The sequence below is a fragment of the Suricata suricatta genome, chromosome 1, assembly GCF_006229205.1.
Source record: "Suricata suricatta isolate VVHF042 chromosome 1, meerkat_22Aug2017_6uvM2_HiC, whole genome shotgun sequence".
In the NCBI taxonomy this organism is placed as follows: Eukaryota; Metazoa; Chordata; class Mammalia; order Carnivora; family Herpestidae; genus Suricata; species Suricata suricatta.
This window is the reverse complement of record NC_043700.1, coordinates 114811970-114836306: the sequence shown is the minus strand read 5'-3', so window position 1 is coordinate 114836306 and position 24337 is coordinate 114811970. Positions and strand designations below refer to the sequence as shown.

Genomic DNA, 24337 nt, shown 5'->3' with positions numbered 1-24337 from the left:
AGATTTATACCTAAGTATTTCATTCTTTTGATGCTATTTCAAAATTTCAATTTTCAAGTGTTTATTGCTAACATACAGAAATGCAATAGAAATACAGAAATATTATATAGAAATACAGAAATATAATTTACCAAAAAATATATTGACCAGTTCCTTTTACTCTTGCTAATCTCACTTATTAGTTTGACTAAATTTTAATAAATTCTTTGAGATTTTCTCCACAGTCTGCAAATAAAGACAGTTTTATTTCATTCATTCCAATCTGTATGTCTTCTCCACCCCCAATCTGTATGTCTTTATTTTATTAATTTATTTTCCTTTATTGCACTGACAAGATCCTCAACTGATGCTGAACATGAGCAGTATGAGGGGCCTCTGCCTTGTTCCACTGGCCTTTCATCATTAACTATGAGGTTAGCTGTAGGTATTTTAGAGATGCTCTCTATCACACTGAACAAATTCTTTACTGCTTCCTGTTTGCTAAAAGGATGTTAAATTTGGTCAACTATTTTTTTCAATGCCTTTTGAGGTGGTTATAGGTTTTTGCTTTAATCTGTTGATGTGGGGAATTGCATCTTTTATTTTAGAACGTTGAATGAGGCTTACATTTTCTTATGATTAAGAAATATTACTTACTGGGAACTGGATGGTTCAGTTGGTTAAGAAATATTACTTACTAAGAAATATAATATTACTATTTTTATATCCTTGGATTCAGTTTGCTAATATTTTGCTGATGGCCTTTGATTTTATTTTATGAGGGATGTTTTCTGGTGTTTCTTTTCTTTCTTGCAATAGTTTTGTCTGGTTTGGGTATCAGGGTAATGTTAGCCTTCTTAAATGATTAATGTAGTGCTTGTATTTTCTGGGAGAGTTTGTGTACAATTGATTTTAAATCTATTTTAATTTCATTTTAAATATCACGTTCTTGGAGGAGACTTTCCTAACACCCAAATCTAAATTAAGTTACTTATGTTATTAACATTCTTAGTGTCTTTATGATCTTTACAGATTTTATCAAATTTATAATTATGCATTTATTTGAGGTTTATTACTTTAATGTCTGCATTCTCTTCCAAGAGGCATTCCCATGTCTGTGCCATTTACCATTATATGTCCATGCTTAGCTCAGTGTCTGCCACCTAATAGGTGTTTAATAAATAATTGGCTGAATAGATAGATGAATCCTTAGGACTTAATGAATGTCCTTATTCATCATTCATCATTCCAATTATGAGCATTAGACCTATAATTGCTTGCTTGGTATTCATGTAAACTTCCTACAGTGAACAGAACAGGAAAGCACTTCAGACACAATCTTAATGGGTATTAAAAAACATAATATTGTAACAGAGGTATATTATTGCCAACATAATGATTTATAACATGGAGTTAGAATTTCCATAAATTAAAGTGATCATGATAAAAATGCTTTTGTGTTTCTAATGTAAACTGACAAACTAAAATTTTGTGAACGTTAGAACTTGTGTTAGTCTCAGCATAAGAAAAAGAGAATTTAGTAGAAATTATATTTCAGTCATTTAGCTTTTAAAGATTCAATGTAATACATTTTAGTAAAGAATTCAAAGTTATATATTTTTTATAATACTTTAGATATAATTTCTTTTCCTTTCTTTTTTTTGTTTATATTTTAAGTAAAACCAACTAAATAATTTCAGTAAAAACAAATAGCAAGTTGGTCAGATCAGGAAGCTACAGAGCATGCGGTCCACTTTCTGGGGCACAGAAGCTGCCTTATCTGTTGAGGTTTACAAAGAGAAATGTTTGGAGAGACATTTGCAATTGCAATTCTAGTGGCTTCCATTTTACTTTTTATTCTATAAAAGTGTTTATTTTTATTTTTAGAGAGAGAGAGAGAGAGACAGAGGGAATGTCTGTGGGGGAGGGGCAGAGAGAGAGGGAGACAAGAATCCCAGGTAAGCTCTGCACTGTCAGCACGGAACCCAACATGAGGCTCAATCCCATGAACAATGAGATCATGACCTGAGCCAGAATCAAGAGGTGGAGGCTTAACTGTTTGTGCCACTCAGGCGCCCTTCCAGTGGCCTCCATTTTAAATAAACTTTCATTTTGTTCCTGATGAAACAAAATCTTTAACTCTATCTCTGCTAGCAACAGCAATAGTTTTCAAGTATAGAAGAGAAGTGAAGCGTATGGTTAGCTTATTAAATGTGTTATAAAAGAATCCACAAACATGTTCAAAAATCTGAATGAAATCTGAATTCAAGCAGAAGTGATTTTTCCCTGGCCAGTCAACTTTCATTCAACTTTCAACTTTCAGTAATTCTTTCTTTCCACAAATCTATTTTGAAAAAATATTTTTTTTTTTACATTTTATCTATTTTTGAGAGACAGAGAGAGACAGAGTGTGAACAGGGGAGGGGCAGAGAGAGAAAGAAACACAGAATCCAAAGCAGGCTCCGGGCTCTGAGCTCACGGTCAGCACAGAGCCCGATGTGCGGCTCAAACCCACAAACCATGAGATCATGATCTTGCGGCTCAAACCCACAAACCATGAGATCATGACCTGAGCCAAATTCCAACACTCAACCAACTGAGCCACCCAGGTGCCCCTCCACAAATCTATTTTGAATGTCTAATATGTATCCAGTGCTTGCTAGGGGTGGGAATGAAGTGGAAAGTGGCATAAGTAGAATTTGTCTTTATGGACCTTACCACTCAGTGGCAGAACACAGACAGAATGCAGGAAGTAACAGGAGGTCATGTTAAGTCCTTTAATGAGGGATGCCATTCCAATGAGAGGGTATTAAACTAGTCAGCGAAGGGGGTATGCTGGGAAGATGTCTTGTTTAAGCTGACATTTGAAAGATATGTAGGAACTAGGTACATGAAACAAGGTGAGAAGTAGAACGAGCGTTATAGGGAGCAGAATTACTACTATTAATAACAACCAATACTTAGTGGGCAATTACTAAGTGTTCCATAGGAAAAATTTCATTTGGTTTTTTACAAAACCTTATGAATTGGATGTTACTGTTTCCAGTTTAGGAAGAAGGATGAGGATTCTGGGATACAGATAGGTTAGGAACTTACCGCAGGGGATACAGGTAGTAAGTGGGAGACTCAGGATTGGAATAGGGTTACTCTATGTATGACTATTTGCAGAAGAGAAGTTCAGAATAACTAGAGTGTATAATACCAATGGAGGGAGGTTGTTGGTGGAGGAAGTGAGAGGCATACCAGGGAATGACAGAGGATAAGATAAAGGTAAGGATCAAGTTCTGAGGGGTTGGTAAACCATGTAAAGAAGCAAATTGAAAGTCATTTAATATAGACATTTTCTCCCACAATTTAAATTCCTACCCTGAAATATTTCTTGAGCTCTTTTATCTTAGTTGGTGTAGGGAAGAATATTGTCCTGACTCAGCTTATATGACTTTAATACTAGTACTTATACTAGTGGGAAATTGTTTTGTTTGTTCTACCCCAGAGTAAAATAATGACAGAAAGCTTTCTTAATGTGAATTTATAGCTTCCTGATAAACTGCATTCATTCTCCATTGTTTTTGTTCCTGAGATATATTTATTCTCCTTTTGTCTTTGGGTCAGAATAATTCATTAAAGATTGTTAATTTATATGCTGCCAGGCACAATGGAGTGTCCTATTGTGTATTGTAAGGGTACATCACAAATAATTTGTTACAAAATATAAATCATTACACTTTGTGAATGTTTTCATTTTTAAAAAAATAAATTAACTCAGATTTAAAAAATTTTAGGGCATAACTATTGCATTATAGTTCTTCTTTATGAGTGGGAGAGGAAAAAGAGTTGTTCTTAGCACATGTGCTATTGTGTATGAAGGCGTTTGGGCATGTAAATAACACTGGTGAATATGTCAAGGTGGATAGTCAATTGGCATGAAGTGTGGTCGTCTTAGAAGGCCTTCATTCACCTCAGGCATGAAGAGGTTGCTACAGGTGGTTCTATTCTTCACCCTAGATAGTCATCTTATACCAAAAGAAGCCCAGGAAATAGAATTGCTTGCTGCAAATACATGACCACTCAATTTTCTCCCAAAGAAAATAGAACAAACACATGTCTCTTCAATGATGGGTCAGTTGGGTTCTCTCTGGAAACATAAAAAGGACATGTAGGCAAAGAATTACAACTCTTTTTTAGGAAGATCTTGTTCTGAATTGATTTGTACATTCACGTATTTTCAGAACATTGGGTTCATAGATGAACATTTTTATGAGTGAAATTGGGGCTGTCTAATGGCCAGCAGAATGGTATAAAATCTTTTTTTTTTTTTTGGCAGCAGCGGGTAAGAGATTTTTACATATCTCCATTATTTAGGTGATTATTAGAGTTGTAGGAATCGATTTCTTCTCGTTAATAACATTTTAGATTATGCATTGCTTATAAAATATGTGGCATAGAAAATGAAGTAGCCTTGTATATCTACCTTAAAAAATAAATATGCTCAGGTGGAGAGTTTTCATGGGACAAATCTTCTTTAGATTACTTCAAAGAATTATCACAGTAGGCCTCTCTCTGGAAGGAAGTGGAATTCTTGTCTTTGTGTTGGCTTGGGTCCTTGCTCACAAAGACTTGATCTTTGTACTAGGAATGCAACAAATTCTAGTTTTTGGTTTACTGAATTAGGTTTAAGGAAAATCTTCAGTCCTCTCTGATTGTCAACCCCCTTAAATCTGGAAAAAAAGGAGAGATTATACTTTATGGAATTCTATAAAATGAATTGAGAAGACAAGGAGAAAAAGAAGGGAACCTCCTTTTATGCATTAGGCTTTCATTTAGTTCCAGAATCTGTGAAGGGGCCACGAGAATCCAGACAGCATGGTACTAACTGAGCTGACACATTCATTCTCTTGTATACAGGAGTTGTCATTTGAAAACATTAAAAGTGAAAAGAAAAAAAAAAATAAATGATTGACAGTCTAACAAGACTAGTTGACTCAGCAACTAAGTCACCAATTTGCCTCATTCCTGGACGAAATCCAGTATTTGATAGAGTTTTTCTAGAAGTTGAAGTGGTAAAAGTAGGTCAATCCCGTTGGACTTTGTCTCTTTTTTGAACAGGGGAGCTTTGGTTTGGCACAGCACATCTGGCCTCCTCATGCATACCTTCAAGTCCATGAGATAAGAAAGAGTTTGCCAACACTGTGGAATGTTGCATGTTCATTTTGAGATAAAAAGAACTGGCCAGTAGTCTCCTTGCAGAAGGCTATGTTCTTAAACAAATATTTTGCATCTGAACAAGGGGAGCCCTTGGTAAACCAAAGTAGGTGAATTTTATTTTCAGTGACTTCTACACTTCCTCTCTAGGCAACCTGAACACCTTTTACTTGTTCCCACTGTGGGTATGGCAGATTCTTCTGGAATTTTGAGATACTTAGCCTGAAAGTCCTGGCTTCCTCACTGGGGACAAGTTTATTCTCCTAGCAGTGCCTCATACTCTAGGCCTTTCCCATTTATCTCAATACTCCTTCAAAGATTACCTGGCATAGTTCCAGTTTCTAAGCACTCATACTTTTAGGCATTAATGGGTGGTACTACATATCGGATATTCTGTAATTCCTGTTAATGCATTAGATTGCTGATATATGTATATATAGAGAGATATAGATATGTTATTTTTTCACGTTTATTTTTGAAAGACAGAAGGAGACAGAGCATGAGTGGGGGAGGGGCAGAGATAGAGGCAGGCTCTAGGCTGCAAGCTGTCAGCAGAAAGCCTGATGTGGGGCTCAAACTCACAAACTGTGAGATCATGACCTGATTTGAAATCAGAGGGTTAGCTGATTGAGCCATTTAGGCACCTGAGATTGCTTATATCTTTTATGTCTCTTGGATGACATAATGTTTTAGTCTAGTTAAACAGGTAGAAATTTAAAATATTTCAATAAACGAATGGTGAGGGAGGGCCTTTACAGGCCATTTATTTCACATTCTTTTAATAATTGCCTACTCCACAAACACCTAGAACTGATTCTGTGGATATGTTTATGTTTCTTTTCTTCTTTGAGACATTTTACAGAGATTATACTTTAAGCAATTTGAGAGTTTTCAAAATAAAGGATAAAGGAAAGAAAATATTGCCTTCACATGTATCCCAGATAAGTCATTAGGGTGGAAAGAGTCCCAGAGACTAGAGAGATTTTTTTTCTATTCATTTTAGTAGACTTCAAGGTTTAATCTAGTCCCATTTTCTTACTTAAAAAGCCAGGAAACAGAGATACAGGGAAGAACAGTATTTATAAGATCAGAGAGATTGTTTACTGGTGGAATGGGAACCAGAGCACAGTTTTAGTGTAATTGATTTATTTTATTTCAATAAAGTTTAATAGTTTTGAATATTTATGATAAACATTGGGGCTTTATATGTCATGTTATAAAATAATTCTTTTAACACCACTCTGTCCTGTTCCTCCTCCTAAGCTGTATCTCTAATTTCCTTAAACACATTTTTTTTTTAATGTTTCTATTTGAGAGAGAAAGAGTACGAATGGAGAAGGGGTAGAGAGAGAGGGAGACACAGAATCTGAAGCAGGCTCCGAGCTCTGAGCTGTCAGCACAGAGACTGACGTGGGGCTCTTACCCATGAAGTGTGAGATCATGACCTGAGCCAAAGTCAGATGCTCAACCGACTGAGGCACCCAGGTCACAGTTCTAATTTCCTTTGAAACCTAACTCAAATTCACCTTCCTCTAAGAAAATGAGTGTGACTACCTTGCTACGAAGTTACTCCACTTGACCTCACATCTGCCTTTAGGAAAATATTTTCAGCCTGTTTATATTTAGCATGCATTCATTTATTTAAAAAGAAAGGTACAGTGTCTAGTTTGTCTTATTTTCCCCATAAATAAGCATCCTTCTTATCCCCTAGCATCCAATGGGTGCTCTCAGATGCTGATGCCAAAGTACTTCTGATCTTTCTTTCCCATCCTGTTTCCTCTACATTCTTCCTACTGGGTCACCTAGTCTGAGACCAGAAGTTGTAGTGGGGATTAAGCCAAACATTCTCTGGGCTGACTGCAATGAAAAGCAACTTCATCTTGTCTTCTGGAGGCTGTGGCCCACGGGCGTATCCTTTTGCTTATAGTATGTTCAACGACCCCCTAAATCCGTAAGTTAAGTAGTCTGGAGGTACGGAATCCTGGTTGGAAGGAGGAAAAAGAAGTGCAGCATTTTTAAGAGCATGAGGGAAATAGCATCCAATTTAAAACAACCTCCTGTCTCTGTTTTTTATATCCTTGCTGTGAAGTCAGGAAAATGAGAGCTCCCAATTTGTGCTGTGGGTGTATGTCTGTGTGGCTGAGCGCTCAGAGATCTTCTAAGTGTTTCCATGTTAAATGATCCCTATAATGCCCTGAAAGAATTAGGGCTTCCTGGAAAATCTCAAACATGCTCCTTGGGAGTTTATTTCTCCCTAGTGCCATCTGATTCACCATGATATTTATAGTGTATGTTTTCATTCCGTGCTGGTGCCTTGGGCTCACAGTGTATTTTTCTAGATGGTGGTGTCATGTAATGTGACTTGCTAAACTATTTAAAGGCTAAAGCAGCCTTTTTTAAAAAAAAATTCTTTCGGGCAAGAATAAAGATTGAAGACTACACTATTTCTTATTATTTTTTCTACCCTTCCTTGCCTTTGCTAGACCCTGCCAAGGATTTTGATGCTTAAGAATTAATAGGGAAGCATCAGACCAAGTAAGATAAAGCATCTCATTTCCTTATCAATAGCTAAGGGTATAGATTTTAGTCTCTTTCTCAAAGATATCAGAGGTGAAAATCAGTCTGATTTAAATCTATTATTGAAAGGATTGTGTAGTTTTGGGTGCTTATCATTGAGAACCCTGTTTCCCCACTTCCGAGATAAACAGGATGGAAGAGACATTCTGTAGCAAAGGAAGTTCTCTATTCCTTTTTCCCCTTTCATTCTTTTCCTTGCAGGTGGAGGTATAAAGACAGAAACTTTGTCTACAAGTGCTCGCAAATTACTCTGTGAAAGATGAACTTGTTTTCATTTCTTTCTTTCTTTCATTCTTTCTTATTTTTCTTTCCTTCCTTTTTCTTTCCTTCCTTCCTTCCTTCCTTCCTTCCTTCCTTCCTTCCTTCCTTCCTTCCTTCCTTCCTTTCTTTCTTTCTTTCTTTCTTTCTTTCTTTCTTTCTTTCTTTCTTTCTTTCTTTCTTCTTCCTTCCTCCCTCCCTCCCTCCCTCCCTCCCTCTCTTTCTCTCTTTCCCTTCTTTCCTTTGTTATGAAGAATCTGACTGACCTAAACTTACATTTGCAATGTCCAGGAAAGATCACACACAAGGTTTTCAGGCAAAGACAGGAATGGTGCTCATTGTGAACTTGAGAAAAGTCTCCAGAATGGAGCTAGGGAGAAGTTAAAATACAGACATGAAATACAGAGGGAGGAGAGAAGAGGAAGGGAGGCCAGAGAGGTTAGGACTGCAAGACCCCCATGCCAGACAGGCTCTAAACCGGTGCTTTTCAACAGGGGGAGATTTTGCCTCACCTTCATTTGGCAGTGGGTGACAACAGGCCATTCCTGGAATCATAGTTGGTTGCTACAACTTGACATTAGTGCTGGTGTTTCGTGCATAAAGCCAGGAGCACTGCTAACTGTCCCCTGACATACAGGACAGCCCCCATCACCACAGAGTTCATCAAACTCAAAATGGCCATAACGCGGTGACTGAGAACCTGCTCTAAACCAAGCAAGAAATTATGCGATGCGAAAAGTAACACTGGACAGTGCTTTGCACATGTGTGCGTGGTCAGCAAATCATAGGTTGCTTTCTTTCTGGTGATGCGCCGCCCTCCCAGACCTCCCAGACGTGGTGGGCAAAGCTTAGGTTTTACATCGGGTGTTCACCCACCATTCCTGACCTGAGACTCATCTATGTAAACGTAAGTACATATGATTTTTTTCTTGGCATGTTAACTCTCTTTAATTTCAGCAGGTCTGCTTTGGGCCCTTTCCTATCTCACCGGTAGAGAAATACGTAAGAAAGCCCTCCTTAAATCACTAATTTATTTGTTCCTTCAATAAATTTATTGAGGGCCTACTGTATCCAAGGCATTTTGTAGAGTCTTCAGACTCTACATCAGAGTCTACGTCAGTACAGCAGTGAACAAAACAAAAACTTCTAGCTTACCTACTAGCGAAGAAAGCAGATAATAAACAACATACATAATAGATAAATAAAGGCTATAAGATGCTGGGACATGGTAAGCATTTTGTTTAAAAAGAGAAGAAGAAGGTAAGGCAGTGAATGCAAGCAGCCGGTGTGCAGTATGAGCTGGTGCAGGGAGGGAAGATCTCCCTGGCAGAGTGACCCCGTGCAGAGGTGAAGTGGGGAGGCAGTGGTCACGTGCATTCTTGTTTTCCTCCTAAACGCTAACCTTTGGTAAAGGGAGCTCCAAATGCAGTGATAAATCCAATTCTCCTGAGTGCACCCAGCAAGTTTTCCTCCAAGGAAGGCTGCCTCCAGGAGCAGGATTTTAGAATGGTTTTGCCAATCCGGTTTGTGAATTGGTTCACTGGTCTTCAGTTTAAAATGTAGGTCGTCTAGAAGCTCAGGAGCTGGGTTATGGTTCAATAATTTTTTGAGGCCTCTGTGGCATTACTGAAAGTGAATGAAAGAGGCTTTCCAAAAAAGATGGCTATCTGGCCGGCACGGTATGTGCTGTCACTCCTGCTCTGCAAGCATAAATCACGCACATCGTAACTTAAGTTACACGCAGGAATGGTGGCCATTGTGAACTCGAGGAAAGCCTCCAGGATGTTACACGCAGTTACATGCAGACTTCACTTATTCACTTGCTTCTGAGAGATTTTTAAATATTTATAAAAGGAGGTGCACTATGTACAGAGTTATGAAACCTAAAAGGCTCATATCTAGAAGAGGTAGACATGGATTGCATTTCTTCCTAGCACGCTTAGGTGTAATCAAGAGAGAAAGCCAATGTCCTAAAAATACCAAGGACCAAGAAAAAGAAGTCACAGATGAAGGCACTGAGGACACTCTGAGGAGAAGATGGCCTCTTTCAGAGTCTCTAGCGGATGAAGTCGGCAGACAGGGGAGGTGAGGGAGGCGTTCCCAGGATTAGAAAGAGTAAGAGCACAGCAGCACAGATGGGAGGCTGCCAAACAGTGTTTTGGAAGCTGTAGATTAAGTGTACATCCTGCAGTCACAAGCACATTGTTGGAGAGAATTGCTTAAAGCTGTTAGGAGCCAGATGTTTTCAGGCCGTAGAACCTGGGACATGATTCCCTCGCACTCTTTCAGTTTTAAAATGTGAGGCTGTCTGTCAGCAAGCTCACGGCACTATTTTGGAAGGGCTAGATTTTCTTCATATTTTTCTAATCTAGACTTCAGTTTTTCATTTGAAGATCCTTATCCAATAGAAAGACTGCACCAGCCTGAATCCTCCGTTCCAACGTGCTCATGCTTATCTGACTCTTATGCAAATTATGGTCGGTAAAGCTGCATTTTCAAAGAATCTTCCCCTTTGGGAAACATTCCTCTCAAGTTCATCTCTCTTATTCTTCCTGGACATTGTGCATTACCTGTATCGTTACTGTTCTGTCCTGTGGCTATGGGTCTATCTTTTCATTGTTAAGCTTTACAATAATCATTTAAAGAGGAAATTATGTATTATGTATTAACTTAAAAAGCCAATTGACTATGGTGCAATAGGCAATTACTTGAAATGTGTTACATTTAAAAGCCAATTTTGGCAATGTAGCATTCAAAACACTACATACCAACTAGAATAATATGCTCATAAATCCAACGGAATCCATTATGGAATTCATAACTATAATAAGCCTTTTGGAGGTCAGACACATTATAATAGGCACAATCTTCAGGAATTGAGTTATTTAATCAGAGTGAATATTTATTGAGCATTTATTAAGGTTTCCAGGCACTTTCCTTGTTGTCTCAGCACTGCCACCTTGCTTAATTCTGACAGCAATATGTGGGGTCGGGATTATTATTGTGGCCATTTTACAGGTAGGAAACTGAAGTTTAGAGAGGTTAGGTAATCTACCAGTGGTCCAGTGAAGGAAAGGATGAAAACTCTTTGAAGACCGGCATCTTGGAAAAGAAGCTTTGGAAAAATGGGACCTGCTGTCTCACACTATGAGAAGCTGAAACAACGGTAGCAAAGAACTCATATTCTGGAATTTCTGTTTAAGATGTAGTTTGCTCTCACCTTCTTTGAATGAAAAGATATGCTACTCATGTTGGTTCATGTTCTTCAGTGTATCCAGGATAATATTTAAGCCCACCTTAGGGTGTGATGGATGAGAGAAGAATTAAAAAATTTTTTGATTTAAAAAGAAGGGAAAAAAAGAAGCAGAATTAGATTTCTTGACATCTAGACCTTACCAGTAGTTATTCCACAGTTTTTTAATAACACTTGTCATAATGTATTTTAGTTTTTCAGTTTACCTGTCCTCACTTTCAGGTGTAGAGTTTTGGGGAGAAGAAATGTGTCTTACTCATACAATGTCCCAAACAATGTGTCTTACTCAAAGAATGGCCCAAATAAACAATGTTTATATAACACATTAATTATTGTTGTTGTTGTTGTGATTGCTGTTGCTGTTGTTTTCTACTATTATTTAAAAACATTCATTTTCCTAATCTGTACTTAACAGTGACTGTGTAGTAATTTTGCATTTGACCAAGATAAGATGGACATTTTTTCTTGGTGCCAATGTACTGAAGTATGATAAGCTTCTACATCATCTTTTCCCTTAAAGTCTTTTTTTCCCCCTAAAGTCTTTTTTCCCTGTTTCTAGTAAAGTACTTAGTATATCATTAAGAGGAAAATGTAGGTCATCTTTTTAATGTGCACTGACCTCATGATTTTTTTTTCTAAACAACTGTTTAAACTACATTTATTGGGGCCCCTGGGTGGCTCAGTTGGTTATGTGTCTGACTTTGGTTCAGGTCATTATCTCACGGTCCGTGAGTCTGAGCCCTGTGTCAGGCTTTCTCTCTCTCTCTGTCAGTGCAGAACCCGTTTCCGATCCTCTGTCCCCTTCTCTCTCTCTGCCTGTATGCTGCTTGTGCGTGCACACTCTCTGTCTTTCTCAAAAATAAGTAAACGTTAAAAAAATTTAAAAACCCCACTATATTTATTGAGGAAAGTAGCTGGTTCAGTGTCACCATATAGACACGTAGCACAGAACAATCAGGGAAATTTGCAAAGTCTAGCCATGCTATTCTGCCCCTTTGGTCTCTTTGATTCTGCATTTTTTCTTTGGAAACTAAGGGCTAATTGGAACAGGGCTGTATGTGCCCAACAACTGTCACCGTGGGAATTGTCCTGTAAGAGGCATAAAATAGGGGCGCCTGGATGGCTCAGTCCGTTAAGCTTCCGGCTTCGGCTCAGATCATGATCTCACAGCTCATGGGTTCGAGCCCCGCGTCTGTGCTGACAGCTCAGAGCCTGGAGCCTGCTTCGGATTCTGTGTCTCCTTTTCTCTCTGACCCTCCCCTGCTCATGCTGTCTCTCAAAAATAAATAAAAAACAAAAACAAAAAAAGAGGCATAAAATAAGAGAATAGTGTTACAGGCAGTCTTCATAGACAAAAACTATCTATACCTTTTTTTTCCCCAAAAAGTTTTCTCTTGTTTTCACATTAACCACAAACTTATTTCTAAATGTAACTAACCACGTGCTTATTTCAAATTTCTTGAGACAATTCTTTTAGAATTTTAATTGGTCACAGAATATCTTTAGTTTTGATGGGATATAAGCAAATGACCTCTTATTCTAGTTTACAGTCTTCCTGCAAAATTATGGCTGAGCTATACAGAGATCTTAGAAAAATTTGACTTTGCGAACTGCCTTTTATTGTTTTTGTTTTTATCCAGCCAATTTGAATTTTGGGGAAAACTCAGTGGAATCTAACATTTCATGTAAGTTTTGTCTGATCTTGCTTACATTTTTACTTCTAATGAGGCCCAGATTCTTTAATCAGCCAGCTCGGAACTACTAGAGCAGAAAAGCGGTGCGTCCTGACCCAGTCAGCTTTTCCTGTTCTGGGGATTATGGTCTGAAATAGCCTACTATATTGTTTGCTGAACAAACCTATCTTCCAGAGTTGTGCTGTTTTGAAAATGGCTCTGATGTCTTGGCCGCACCTGGGGAGTCCCAAGCAGGGCTGAGACAGAAGACCGACAATCACCTTCATTTATTTTCCTCCTCCTCTCTAGCACTCTCTCTTCCTTCTCACTCTGTCGCCACACTTCCCACTGCTCTCCTGTCCCTACTTCTGATGTTTTGGTAACTTCTGTGCTGTGAACAGATTTAGTATCTTGTCTGTACATATTTTTATTTCACTCTCCACCTGTAAAAGTCACAATCTTCATGTCTACTTTGGGAAATTATGCCCAGCCTTCAAGGCTAAACTTGAAAGCCATCTTGCATACCAGTCTTTTCTCAAACGCCTCGCTGCAAGCTTCTTTGCTCCTCTGAACTTTTCTGGCATTATTGTTGGTACTGTTTCTCTTCCTTATTACTGATATAATTTCTGCACATCTTATCTGCCCTACTAGCCTGGGAACCCCTGGAAGGTAGAAACTCTAGAGTTCACAGGCCAGTACCTCGTATACAATAAGAAGTCATTTTTTTTTTTTTGAGCACATGAATGTAGTATCTTGGGGAGCATGCCCTCACGGGGCAAACTGCATCCCCTCTGTCTGAGTCTCTTTCTTTCACCTGAGATCCCAGAGGAGCAGACACTGCAGGGAAGTGGAAGATCTGGGCTCTTTCTCTCTTGCATCTGGGTCCAGCCAGCAGAGGCTTGCCACTATGGGTCCTGATTAAAGGAAGTCCCAACCAGATCACAAGACAAGAAAACACAGATGGTTTTGCTCTCTATAATGTATCGTTTTTTGGTTTCAGTGTCCATCTTGTGGAAATGAAATATTTATTTTCTTCATTTAATTCTAGATATTGAAGAAATATGTTTGTATGAGAATGGAAAAGACAGTGCTCCTTTTTAAATGAAACTTTGACTGCTTTGAGAGATGTTATCACTGGATTTCACAGAGAAGTACACATTTTAACTATTAGACTGTGAAATGCACCCAAGCAAAATTTTCCCATGATTTCATGAAGAATAACTTTGTAAAGTTCTAAACTCTAATTTAACTAACCAAAGGCAACATACTCATGTAACTATAAAAGTTTAGGAAAAGAAGAGTAATGAGAAATAGGAAATAAATGAGCAACTCACCCAAAGCAGCAAGTAGTAAATGCAAAAACTACTACCATCAAAAATGTAACTGTAAGCATAAATCCAGGGGAACATGTGCAGGGAATGTTGAAAGATACATTTCAGTGAAAGGTATGTTAGCAGAGCCAGTGACAAAGGTCCCTGACAAAAGAAAGCAACATTTAGGACATGAAGCAAGAAAACTTGGGACATGCAAAGGAGACCCCCAGACAATGGAAGGATGAAGCAAAACTCGGCCAGAGTGGTGACAAGGCCAGGAGCTGGAACTAAGTGTTTTCCCTGCTCCTTTGGGGGAGAGAAGGAAGTGTGAGAGCCTAGAGTTGCATCTCTGGGGATGTTTATATAGGTTCATACCTCCGTGAGCTCTGTGGTTCCTTTTGCACGGTATGGATTCATTCTTTTCCAGCCATTTTTAGGATGGATCCAGAAAGTCTTCATATGAAGATCCACTGTTGGGATGGCACCTGCTAACAGTTGAACCAGAATTCTTGGGAGTGGGCAGGATCCGGGGTAGCAGATTCGCAAATGTTATACGTCTCGCAATGAGAATGTACAACAGTTCTCATTTCTTTATTGCATTTTTAACTGATTGAACTTCCTCCAAAATCTCTATTTACTAATTAGCAAATAAAAATCTAAATGTCCCGGGTGGTTTAAGGCTTAATCAGACACAGTAACTTAAGCAGTCCATTTGGAAAAGAGTTTGTCTTCCTTGGATAAGGACGTCGAGTTTTTCAGTAGCTTCTCTCTCTCCTTGCTATGTTTCTTACGGTGCTTGGAAAAGGGGTGTGATTTATGTGGTCTTGTGGAGGTGGGGAAGATTCAGCATCTTCAAACTAGATGTTTATTATTATTATTTTTAATGTTTTATTTATTTTTGAGACCGAGAGAGACAGAGCAGGAGAAGGGGAGGGGAAGAGAGAGGAAGACACAGAATCCGAAGCAGGCTCCAGGCTCTAGGGTCTGAGCTGTCAGCACAGAGCCTGACCTGTGGCTCAAACCCACAAATGTGAGATCATGACGTGAGATCATGACCTGAGCCAAAGTCGGAGGCTTAACAGACTGAGCCACCCAGGTGCCCCAAATTATTATTATTATTTTTAATCTTGTTTCAAACTTTATTCCCAGGCTTCTTCAGTTTAATTAACCACAAAGAATGAATTGTGTTTAAGCAAAACCTTAAAAAAGTTGCAGTGTCCAAGGGGTTTGGGCTTGAAAATATTAGAGATCTACATTTTATCAGATTCATGAACAAAATGTTTAAAAAGCAGTCATAATATAAAATAGCAGCTTCCAGTAACTTCCTCAAGTTTTCTTTTCTTCAGAAGTTGACTCAATTCAGTTTGCTTCATTCTTGGAAGCTTCCTCAAAATTCTCCACAAGATCTGGAACGTCATCTTCATCATCCTCTCCCATAACAAGTGGTGCCTTTCTATCCACAGATTGTGTGGGCAGAGCTTCCGCTAACCTTCCTGAACTCCTCAGACACTCTGCACCAAGTTGGCATAAGATACTTGGTAGCATTTCTGTCACCTGCTTTGTCTCTGCAGGACCTGTAATGGTGAAAGTGTTCACTGCCAGGGAAGCCTGAACTTTAGGGTTAATGTTGATCACTGTTCCTTGGTTTGTGAACATATTCACTTCTTCAATACCGGGGGTTCTTCATCCCCAACTTCGTTAAGGAGAACTGAAGTTTTCTATCACCTGCTGTAGCTGCTCTATGAACCACCTTCTTCTTACAGCGAGCAGTTCCTTTCCCACCAACGCGCACTGGTGCTTTGCAGTTTGGCAAGTTTCTCTGGGTTGGTGATAGTTTCATTTTGTGGGAGCGGAAATGGACCGCGGGGAGGACTAGGGTGTGCGCTCAGGACGTCTCGGGTGGACCAGCTGGGAGTAGGTGCACACACGTGGGGATGCAAGATGGCAGCTGGAGGGAGGCCGGAAGTCTAAACTAGATGTTTCTGGTTGACCTGATTATGCTTAGCTGCTGTCACATGCAACTGATGTTTGTGGCCAGTGTAACTCTTTCATTTGGGTTGGGCTCCTGCACAGCCTTTTACCCTTTCAAGGTAAAAATACATTTCTTTGGAAAAATCCTGTGACTTAACATCCTCTATTTAAAAAAAAAAAAAAGAAAGCAAACCAAAACAAACAAAATGGCAAAAAACTCTGCAACGTGTATATACATACACAGAGACAAATAGATACCATATTTAATTTTTTAATAGCTTATTTAAAAGGGTTTTTTTGGGGTTGATTTTTACTCGATTGATGAAAAAAGAATGTGGATGCCAATATTACAATTACAGGTCTGAGAATTGTATAAGAAATAATCGGTTTAAAAGCAATTTGATGATGCACAAATATACCATATTAGCTTATTCTATTAAAACAGTGTAAGTCGTTTCCCCGTGATGCTAGTTAAATGACCTTGACGCTTATTCGGGGATCGTCCAGAAATTGAATGCCTGCTTGTCATTGACCATAGGTCTGTGATCGCAGCACATTGACTAATAAGGAAAATCTTTTTTTTTTTTTTGAGTGAAAAAGAAGTTTGGTTCATCCTTCAGAATGTAGTTCAAAACATGATAAGGGAGTTCTTTACTTTGAAGCAAATGTTGTGAGATGATATGAATACTTGTTTAAGCAGTCTGTGATTTTAGATCCTCCAAAACCAAAAGTGACTGCTGTTGAAATTCTTGAGGTTATACTCCTTACTCTGATTTAAGGTTCTGTGTTCAATTGTAGGTAGTAATGAAATTCTTTGCCTGCATTTGTCATATTATGGGTACACATACCCATATTTCTAATTTGAAAAAAAGGGAAACTTTATTTAAAATGGAGTTGGGAGTCCTGAAGGGGGCGCTATCAGGCACATATCACTCATCGCAACCTGTGTAACCAGCAGAAAGAGGGAAGCTGGGAATTATTTCGGTAACGGAGAACATTTATCACATAGGAATTTTATCTAATGCTTTTAGAAGAAGGAAGGGAGATCCCTTTCTGCCCCAGCAGTAAAGCGCTAACCACAGCTGGCAGCCAATGAGAAACTGCCACAACCTCAACCTTGTTCTCCAATAAACTTTTGCTCAGAACGGCCCTCCCCCATTTCCTCCTGAAACCTAATAAAAGCTGCCCTCCCTTTGTCTCTTCAGACTTGTCTATGGTTCGCCATAGCGTGCTTGTCTCAAATTGCAATTCTTCTGCTATTCCTGAATAAAATTGTTTTTCTACTTAAATAAAACTGCTCTTTGCACTGTTTAAAGTTAACACTAATATAATGTTTCCCATCTTTTGATACCAAAAACACCATACTGTGAAAAGTTGTGTCTTAGTTACACAACTTTCAGGAAGTTTTCTGGATTTGAAATCACAGTCTGGTGATATTTACCCCAAACGCCAGCAATCTGCTAAAAAGTGAAACATCCTTAGAATCCCTCCTGTTTGAGTTGGAGAGAATTCGAATGATCATTTATGCTTTCTAATGTAAAGACCACACGCTCCCTCTTTGGGGAAGGTAAGTGCCAAAGAAAGACTTCTATCTTTATTCAAACGTCTGTTACTATAACACCACCTTCTACAATCAGGGATATTTTACCTTTCCGATTCTACTTGGTTTAAATCTAACTTAAAAGGTTTCTTTTATTATGTTTAGCTCTTTTGACTCTAAAAGTTTAGCTTTTCTGGCATTGCTTTTTTCTATTATTTTTTAATTGTATTTTTCATTGAGTGTACATTTTTGCTTTCATCAGGTAAAAAATTTGAGTTTACCAAGAAGCTTCCTTTGCAACTAACTGGTTTCACTGGACACATCCTTTTTTTCTTTCTCCAGAACCCACTCACTACTCGGTTCATTAGAATTTACTCTCAGGTTGACATTATGATTCTTATGGGTAAACACAAAGAGCAGGCTAAAATGGTTTGCCTGATTTCTATAAAGCATACTTACTATAGTTGTGTCTAGAAACACCTAGAAAAATTTCTTCTTCTTCCTCCTCCTCTCCTCCTTTTTCATCCTCCTCCTCCTCTTCCGCTCCCTCCTCCTCCTTTTTTTCTGGATGATTGGCCTGATGCAATTATTAGGAGAAATTAAGTAGAAAGGTACAAGAATCCATGTTTCGAGTTCTGACTACCAGATTCCAGAGATAACTTTCTACTATTTCTGTCCTTTCTCAGTGATGGTTAGAAATAGGCTAGCCTTAGAAAACACAATTTTTCAAAGTACTCTCTTTGAAAATGTTGTAAAAAATTCCTTATATACTCAGAATTTTAAAATAGTATCTCTGGTGGTAGAATTATGGGAGATTTCCATGTTCTTTCTGCCTCTCTGTTTTCTCATTTTTCTCCCCCATCTCCTCAAAACAAACAAACAAAAGCTACTATATTGAAAATTCAGTAGTCTCAATTCTAAAAAAAAACCCAATGCATTCATTTCACAAACTTTATTTAATGCTAATGTGTATCTTCATCAAACAGTCATGCTTTTAGCCTGGCTATCTTTTACTATGGTTTCTTATTCCACAGACTCAGATGCCTCGTGAATTTCTCTCCCCTGAGGGGTTATGCCCAAAGAATGCAAAAAGAAGCTGTGGACACGTTCATTCATTTGGTCGTTGGTCACTTGCTCGTATGGACACTTTTAAAAAAATTAAACTGAATTCAATTCAAATTGGTTATTTTACCAAAGATTGGGAGGAGTTCTTCCTTTACCAGATTTCTCCCAACATCCAAATACTGACATCAAATAAAAGTAGAGCCCAGTTTTTGTTAGTGTTGCTGTGTAATCTGTAAGTACTCCATCTTGGATATCCAAATTCTTGTTTTCAGGGTTGTTTTGGCATCTAATGTGTTCTAAATTTCTGTAAATGGACCAGAAAAGAGAATCTGACAGCTTTATTATTCCTTTTTCCTTCTACATTTATGACAGGAAGACAGTCCTCTTCCCTTTTGGGATAGAAGAAGGGATCCTTTGGAATGAAAAGCAAATTTCAGTGTTTCTTTTATTTGTATTCTTGCTCAGTGTCAGAGCAGGATAGTTGCAGAGGATGAGGTGGGTCCATGGTCTTAGTAGAAATTAATATCTTCTGTAAGATGGAGGGGTCAGTAAATAAATGAGAGAGACCCATCAATCATGAAAGCACCAGTAGTCCAAGATTATGATACTGTTCAGTGGTGGTCAGATCACGCTCAGAATACCATCTTGAGGCCTGAGCACATCCCTTTCCAGGGGATAGAAAAAGCACCACACATTTTTGCTGAACCATCACAGTAGCAATGTAGCATTTTCTTTAATTTTTTTTAATGTTTATTTATTTTTGAGAGAGAGAGAGAGAGACAGAAAGAGTGTGAGCGAGGGAGGGATAGAGAGAGGGAGACACAGATCTGAAGCAGGCTATCAGCACAGAGCCCGATGTGAGTCTTAAACTCATAAACCATGAGATCATGACTTGAGCCCAAGTTGGACGCTTGACTGATTGAGTCACCCAGGTGCCCCTAGCATTGGTCTGATACCTATTTTGGTGAAGGTACCTCCACCGATCTTTACCCATATTATATCACTAAGATATAAGTATTGTTATTGTCATTAGGAGACTGACTCAGAGACTTTGCTTGATCAAAGTCATACATACAGAGTAGATGTAAGATTAAAATCCTAGTTTTTCTGACTTTGATACTTTTGCTCAAAGACCCAGGGGACACTATCCCTGACTGCACCCCACCCAATGAAAGGAATCAGGGCATATGAGAAAATGCTGAAAAGCTGTTAAGGGCCATGTTGGGGAAGAATGGAGGGAAAAGGAAACTGGTGGAGGGAATAAAACCTGTCATCAAGCATTAAAAATTTTTTTATGTTTTTTATTTATTTTTGAGAGACAGAGAGAGACAGCATGAGCAAGGGAGGGTCAGAGAGAGAAGGAGTTACAGAATCCAAAGCAGGATCCATACTCTGAGCTAGCTGTCAGCACAGAGCACTACATGGGGCTCGAACCCATGAACCATGAGATCATGACCTGAGCGGAAGCCAGTTGCTTAGCCGACTGAGCCATCCAGGTACCCCTGTCATCAAGCATTTAAATGGCTATAATGTGGGAGAGAGGTTAGATTTTTTTTAATGACTCCAAAGGAAATAAAAGGATTTTTGTCACTGAAGCATAGATCAAAGAAAGATCTAACTTTCAGATATGTATAGAATAAAATTCCTTCTAGAGGAAGTGAGATTCCTGTCTCTAAATGTGTTGCCTAATTGGCAGATTGAGAGTGGGAAGTGTGCATTAGATGCATGGTAGGTTATCTTTAAAAATTCTTTTCAACAGTGAAATATGTGTATAAACACACTTTCTAGACTAGAGAACATTGATCTGAAAACTCGTGCATTTTAATAGGACTTGTACTTAAGAGTTGTTTTCCTAGTAACAATAAGAGTAAACCATAGCCACTGTCTTCTTCAGCTTCCTGAGTGTTCATAGTGTGAACTTAGGGGACGTTTGCCATGGTGGTTGGGGTCTGTGGTTGGAGAAAGCTGAACGATTCCTTCTAAAATAAAATCTGTTACTCTGGTTTCATTGATTACATGCTCAAGTCTCTTAATTTTGTAGCTGCTCGACAGACGGAGTGGATAATAACTGTGTTTCCTCTAAGAGACCCACTCTGAATGCTTGCTCTTCATTATCCTTTCTGAGGTGGAAATAACCCATCACACTGGCAAAGGTGAAAAGAGTACATTCAAGCCTTGAGTAGGCAGTAGCGACCCAGGACAACTGTGTTTTTGCAACCAACTGCCTTGCAGATGCTCATTTTCAATATATCTCTTGTCAGGATTTCCTAATTCATATTGCCATTTTGCTTTTAGTTTAGAGCACATACATTCAGAAGTTGTTCAAACCGCTTATGAGGCAGCATAGCAGTGTAATGAATGATGGCTTTTGAAAGCACTGACCAATTTGAACCTGAGAAGACAAAAGCAGGGCATCCCACAACGGACCTTGACTCAAGAGTATTTACTCAAAACAATTACTTGAAACATAATGATGGTATCTTTTTCCCAAAAATTTCCATGTTACTTTTTTTTCTTCCTTTTTTTCCCCTCCCACTTCTTAATCATAGCTAAAGTCAAATAACCAAAGACCCTGAAGCACTTTCAGTTCCAAAACTGTCTGGAATGTTCTATGGGGTTTGTGAAAACGGTTTTGCAAAGATGACCTCTGGTAGGGGTAGAGTGTCCTCAGATTCTGAAGGGAGAAGCAGAGGCACAATGTAACAGAATGGAGTGGATATGACTTGTCTATTTCGTAGCCTCTTTTATTATCCAATGTTTACTTTTTATTTTTATCAAAGTAGTTATTGTACACAACTTGAAAAGCCAAACATTGTTACAAGGTTGGCTTTATCTTCTCACCATTTCATTTTCCACTCCCCAGATGTGATTATTTTCACCTCTTTCAGCTATTGTTTCCAGTAATTATTTATAATTTCCAATAACATGCTTCCATGACTATTCTACTAAATTATCCAATTTCATGTTTTAGATGCTACCTATTGACTATAGAAGATAAAGATTTTGCCCTCTTATACCCTTCACACATAGACATATTTGTTCTACCTGCAAGCTTGTAAACTAGCATTATGGTAAAGTCCATTACTGGGGTTTTCATTCTTGTGTCTTTGTAAATATTCACTACTAAGTGTAATTGTGGTGCAAATTTTTATATTTGTTGTGGATTTATTGCCCCCCCCATTTTTCTTTTGCTCATCTTTCTTCAAGTTCTGATTATAGTTTCCTATATCCTCTAACAGCTCTGTAAAATAACTTTCAGTCCATTTCTACACATGTTCCTTCCTGCTTGGCTACAGTCCTGGGACTCTGCTGTCAGTCAAAGAGATCTACTCTAGTGTTACAGCTAGATTGGATTTCATGTCTTGATCTTTTGGATTTAATTCTTTGTTTTGATGGAGCACAACCTCTAGCAATCTCCTTACAAAAGCGAGGGGCAGGGAGGCAATGTCTTTGGAGAACTGTGGATGTCTGAAAATGTGTTTATTCCAGTCTAATGTTTGATTGATATTGATTTGACTTTGCAAACATTGTGCTCTCTATAGGGCAGAACTCACATGGTAAGAATCCCTGGCCCCTGACAATCCAATCCAATCCAGTTTGCATTTAGGGAGAGAGTGGCCTGAGGGCAAATTCAGGGCCTACTGCCAATAGTTTCTCTGGATAGCACCAGGACAAAGCGATTTCATATTTGTTACTTAGAGATATTGGCATTACTTGAAAAGATGATGCTGTGTTGTTATCTCACTGGGTAGTAGTGTTGCCTATCTACTGGCAGTTCATTTTCCATCTGCTATTAGAAGGAAATGGGCCATCCCAGGCCATGGTTTTGTATGTGACCCAAATGGAAAGCAGAATATTATATGCTCTAATTCTGCGACTCTTAACCTGAAGCCTTCTATAGATCATCTATGTGGGTCCTTAAATACCCTGAAATGTGGGTGCAAATTTTATTTTCTGTTACTTATATAGGCTAAGCTTCAGTGACCTAATAATAAGGTGGAGATAATGTTAATAGTCCTCATGTGGTGGTTGTGATTTTTCATATTTATACTCACACTTTTAGAAGAGAGGCACAGACAGAAATATTATATGCTCTAATTCTGAGACTCTTAAACTTAAGTCTTCTATAGATCATCCATGTGGATCCTTAACATCCTGAACGTGCGTGCAAATTTTATTTTGTGTTACTTATATAGGATATGCTTCAGTCACCTAATAATAAGGTGGAGATAATGTTAATAGTTCCTCATATGGTGGCTGTGATTTTTTCATATTTAAAGAGAACCATGACATACAAAAAAGTTGAGAACAATTGAACTCTAATCCCCTTTCCTCCATTTAATAGATGGAGAAGCAAATTCCATAATGGTTAGATGCCAAGTTGATGTAACATGTGCTTCTACCATCGCTGGGTCCAGAGCATTGGTTTTCTGACTCCTTAATTGGGAGTCTTCCCACATCAGCTTCAGCCAAGGTAATATTTGAGACTAATCTATCATTTTTCCAAACCAATTTTCGAGGAAAGGTTGAGGTGAAGTTTCTTTTTCTGAGATTCATGGCTCACAAAGAAATGTGGCTGAAAGAGGCTTCTGAAACCAGAAATCATCAAGGAAGCAGCATTTATTTTTTTCATTATTCATTCTTCTAGCTAGGCCATGGGAAACATGGGAATATGGATAAATCAAAGTAGATGCAAAGTCTTGCAAAGTAGATGACAGTATTACTTGACTCAGGTGTATGATGAAGTGTCAAGACAATTACAACCATGCCAAAAGAATAAACATTCTGCTGAAGCACTTTGACCAAGGAGACCAGGGTCTTTGTTTAATCGACCTCTTTTGAAAATAAGTTCAGGATGCCTGGGTGGCTCAGTCAGTTAAGCGTCTGGCTTCGACTCAGGTCATGAGCTCACAGTTTGTGGGTTTGAGCCCCACGTCAGGCTCTGTGCTGACAGCTAGCTTGGAGCCTGGAGCCTGCCTTGGATTCTGTATCTCCCTCTCTCTCTGACCCTCCCCTGCTCATGCTGTCTCTCTCTGTCTCTCAAAAATAAGTAAAAAACATTTAAAAAAATTAAAAAGAAAAATAAGTTCATGTAACTCTACTGGAGTAAGGTAATTAATTAGTTGACATCCTGTGATCAAAAAATATTAAGTTTTGATTACTAATTACACTGAATTTCCTACATATGTATACTGTTTCATTGTTAGCAAAGTGTTTTTGCATATTATTTTATTTAAAAACAATCTGTAATGGAATGTTATTATTCCCCACATTTACAAATGAGAAACTGTGGACAAGGATTTGAAGAGATTTGCCTGAAGTCACGTAGCTAATAAGGGTTAGAAGTGGAACAAGGACACTTGCCTTCTGAGTCCAAGTCCAGCTATTTTCCCATCATACCATGCGGCCTCCTAATTACCGTTAGTCATGCTACCTTCCGTACTCCCATGAAGGATACATTTCAGTGGTAAGGGTGAAATCGCAGTGCGCATGCTGTCCTTGAGGG

General features: G+C 38.6%; 1 pseudogene; it reads right to left on the bottom strand.

The window, feature by feature from the left end:
- Positions 1–15614: 15614 nt before the first annotated feature.
- Positions 15615–17078, bottom strand: LOC115301542 (annotated as a pseudogene).
- Positions 17079–24337: the final 7259 nt, after the last annotated feature.